The 4,313-nt window shown below is 39.5% G+C and overlaps 2 pseudogenes; both read left to right on the forward strand.

Moving 5' to 3' along the window:
- The first annotated feature begins 3,562 nt into the window (after window positions 1-3,562).
- LOC149644100 (5S ribosomal RNA) lies at window positions 3,563-3,681 on the forward strand (annotated as a pseudogene).
- Window positions 3,682-3,804: 123 nt separating this feature from the next.
- On the forward strand, window positions 3,805-3,923 carry LOC149644101 (5S ribosomal RNA; annotated as a pseudogene).
- The last annotated feature ends 390 nt before the right edge of the window (window positions 3,924-4,313 follow it).

Below are 4,313 nucleotides of genomic sequence, written 5' to 3' on the forward strand. Positions count from 1 at the left end.
ATAATTTAACATTAGAAGGTTTCATTGAATGAGTTTAAAATAAAATGTGCCAGCATAGAGCTATATTAGTTGAAGGGGGAAACGTCACAGTTGGGCCTGCCAATAAAGGGAGCCAGTTTTCACCCTCCCTCCGTGCGGGCCACTGTAGAACTCTAAGCTAAATTTCGCGCACAATAAGGCACCTAGGCGGGGACTGGCGAAACCCCGCCTCAAAAACTCTCCTTACCCCCGATTTGAAATAGCTCTATTATTAAATGATGCAAATTTAAGTTCATCTCATTTATCAGAGTCAAAAATATTTCACCACATTACCTCGATAGAAACAGAGGCTTTTCGCTCAAACAGCTTAAGTTTAATTTACTTGACATCAGTGGTGCTGGATTTACAATATATCACCTGCTACATTTAAGCTAGACTCGCACTCGACGGAAAAGACGACGGAGACCCCGCAGAAAGGGGTTCGACCGAAAAATCTTTACGCCGAGCCCGTCGGAATCTCCGCTCGGCCGGGCGCAAGTTGTGTTCTATTTTTCGGTCGTGTTCGGTGTTACGCCGGTGTCTCAACCAATGAAATTATCCCACTGACTACGTCATAAATTTCAAGAGTGCACGCATACGCTAGATAGATTGATAGCCGCCATGTATTTTTTTGGTCGGAAACATGCCACGAAGAAAGAAAAATGTATCTAATGGAAGTATATAGAGGTAAGATGTTAATAAGGAAGTCTTTATTGAGGAGGTTAGAAAATATACTTTCTTGTACGATCTAAGCGACAATGGGACAGAGATACCAATTCAGAGTGCGAAATAAATGTTATGGAAACCACTCTAATCTGTCACGTGACCCAAAAATATCTACCGCCAAACTCAAAATTCAGTCGTAGTGTGAACAGTCTACATCCGGACGACGGCGCAAGGTAAAATTTCTACCGTATGCAGCGTGATTTGCGCCAGTTTTTTTCGGTCGAGTGGGAATCTAGCTTTATGAGGCACGAAGTTGTCATAGTCCGACGCAAGAATCAGGCCGTCAGATTAAACCTAAGCCGAGTATTTTCCAGTCAGATTTTATATTGTTATTTAGCACGACGAGATCTATCAAACAACACCGGATTCATACATGTACCTCATGAGGTAAGAATTCATACCTCATTCGACCATTTTCACCCCCGTCTGATTTATTGATGGCCCCCTTTTATGACGTCAGATTTCATATATTTGGAATCGCCATTTCCAGTTCTATCATTTTCCACCTTTTTTATCCATGTACCTCATGAGGTAAGAAATCATACCTCACTAGGGTCAAACATGACCCCGCCCCCCTCAAATACCCCAGCTGTGACGCGTAAGACGGCCAAATCTATTAATGAGCATCCAAACTGGACTCATTCCAATGGTCAGACCTTTTGCACTTTATGAGGTAAGATCCAGGCCACTGGCTCTTGGTCTATTAGTATGCTGGCTTATCTTTTACTCACCAATTTTCCCTCCCCAAAGGAAGGAATCAACTAAGCCGCGTTCACACTTTCAAGTTTCAAACTGTTTTCAACACATATGGAAAGGTCAAAATGCAAAATGTAGCAGTTAATTACAGAGATCTTTCATGGGAAAATAATATTTTTATTTTGAAAATGTATTTGACATACGCGAGAACGTTCAAAAGAGTTAAATGTGAAGAAATTGTCATCTTTGAAAATATCTAAATACGTCTCTAATCGACCACCAATTCTTCCAAAAATTTGGTGAAGTGTACCTTTATAGGCGCAATAACGATTGTGATATGGAGTATTTTAAAGATGGCTATAAAGGTTTTGAACAAACCGGAAAGTACTTGTGAAAAAACACCCTGAGAAAGATCTACTACAAACTACGCAATCCTGAAAATACACCAAGATATTTAAATTTTAAGAAAGAAGTGACAGAAGCTATTGATTCTGAGATAAAAAATATCATTATACATCATCTTGGAGATAATGAAGTTTACTCCGAAAACTGTATGAAGATTCATAAGCCGAGCGATAAACTCACTCCAAAGATGTATCGAAAATATTTCCATATTTAAAGTTATATTAATCTGACACGAAATATTTCCCAACTTTTAAATTCATCATTTTAGGCGTTTTTAACCACAAAGCAAAGGTATATCTCCGATCTCGATGCTGGTCGTCGAGAGAAAAGGGGATAGCCATTATTTTCTTCTACCGGCCGGTGTGGCTTAGCCAGGCGACACTATGTCGGAGTTCAGAGGATGTTCTAACCCATTAGCGCTATGGGGCGTCCGAATATATGTCAAACTAACCTCTTGGGCTTGACTGTTCCCCCTTTCGTCCCTTTTTGCATTTTCTTTAATACTGTAGAAAACTGAGAGTCGCCACCCGTTCTACTTATTGTTATCTACCTTTTTGATCTGTTATATTGTAAATTACTTATATTTGTGTGTGTGCGCGCTTTGAACTCTTGAACGCCAGATTGGCGCAGGAGTGCTTTACTTATATTGGTGTGTGCGCGCACTTTGACCTCTGGGACGCCGGATTGGCGCGAGAGTATTTATTTTTGGAGTGAAACGAAGAAGAGAAGAAAGATAGGTGAAGTCGCTACCCCTTTCTCCATGACCCGCAAAAATATATGAGCGGGGACACTCAGAAAGAGATTCATTCGATTCGTTACCCCAACTCTGACAAGTAACGAAATAGTTTTTTGTCGGTAACCAGCCGGAGACGCTGAACGGGACTATGTTCCCATATAGTACCTTGGGACACTCTACCGAGTGCAGTATCGGGCACATTACCGGGTTAACATTATAAGACCGAATGTAAAAGAGGCCAATTAGCCCATAACCCCGATTCTACATTTATATATTTATCGGCTAACGAAGCCGCGCGTCGAGGTGTGTGAAAACGTGAAAACATGCAAGGGTTCTTCATGCTGGCGCCCGTGTTTAAATGACGGACTCTACCGATCCGACGCCACGTAACGTACATTTGGTTTCATACCTATTAATTACCAAACAAGGCCTTGGCCTTGATATTAATTTTTACTTTTTACGACCGCTTGTTTCAATTATTTGTTTGTTATTTATTTTCGTTTTCAATTAGTTGTTTGTTATTTAATTTCGTTTTCAATTAGTTGTTTGTTATTTAATTTCGTTTATCGGAGTCATGAATCGGAATTTAATTTGTTTATTTGATATTGATAAAATTAATTTGAGGTGCGTTTGTGCCTAGTGATTAAATGAACATGGTAACTCTCAATTGCATTCATGTACTTTCCCTACGATCTCCCTACACTAAGCCTTTATAATTTAATATTTATCTACACGCCACCCCCAATAGTGAAAGGGTAGGCGAGTCACCCGGAACCTTTATCTTTAATCGATCTAGATTTGTGGATGGATTTGCGTCCCTCTTGGTCATAATCATATTCAAGATAATGTCTGTAGAATCCGCCTAACACTTTTTTAAATTCAACCAGATATGAGAAAAGTTATTTTTGTTATTTTTTAAAAATATGGAGAAGGGTAATTTGTCTAATTGGTTTTAAGTTCGAATAATTAACTAATCCACTCGGCAACGGCCATATCACGCTAAAAACACTGGTTCTCGTCCGATCACCGATGTTGATCAGCGTCGAGCGCAGTTAGTACTTGGGAGGGAGACCATTTAGGAACACTGCGTGCCGTTGTCTTTTACACTTTAGTTTCCATTTTTCAAATCCACCAGATATGAGAATTTTTGTTATTCTTTAAAAACATGCAGAAGGGTAATTTGTCTAATTAGTTTTAAGTTCGAATAATTAACTAGTCCACTCGGCAACGGCCATATAACGATGAAAACACCGGTTATCGTCCGATCACCGAAGTTAAACAACATCGAGCGCAGTTAGTACTTGGGAGGGAGACCACTTAGGAACACTGCGTGCCGTTGGCTTTTACACTTTAGTTTCCTTTTTTAAAATCAACCAGATATGCGAAAAGTTCTTGTTATTCTTTAAGAACATGGAGAAGGGTTATTTGTCTAATAGTATAGCCGAATAGTACAAAACCTACGGAAACTGTCCAATTAAAAATAAACTTTATAGCAGTCTGATAGCGAGCAAAAATTAAAATGGCTCTCCGCGGTCTGGTAGAATCCCGTCAAAGTTAAAATTCTACATGGTGCCGAAACCTAGGGAAACCTTTGGAAAAATAGTTTTGGACTAAAAAAATCCGATTAAAAATTGTAAGTGAACTTTAAACGAGTAAAAATGGAGGAAGATGATGCTTATGCGGATGCCGATGGAGCTTTAATGCAAGCTAAGCAAAGTAATAGTGGCCAAGA

The sequence above is a fragment of the Phalangium opilio genome, unplaced genomic scaffold (genome assembly GCF_054372755.1).
Source record: "Phalangium opilio isolate 3A_F unplaced genomic scaffold, DU_Popi_V2 ptg000091l_1, whole genome shotgun sequence".
Lineage (NCBI taxonomy): Eukaryota > Metazoa > Arthropoda > Arachnida > Opiliones > Phalangiidae > Phalangium > Phalangium opilio.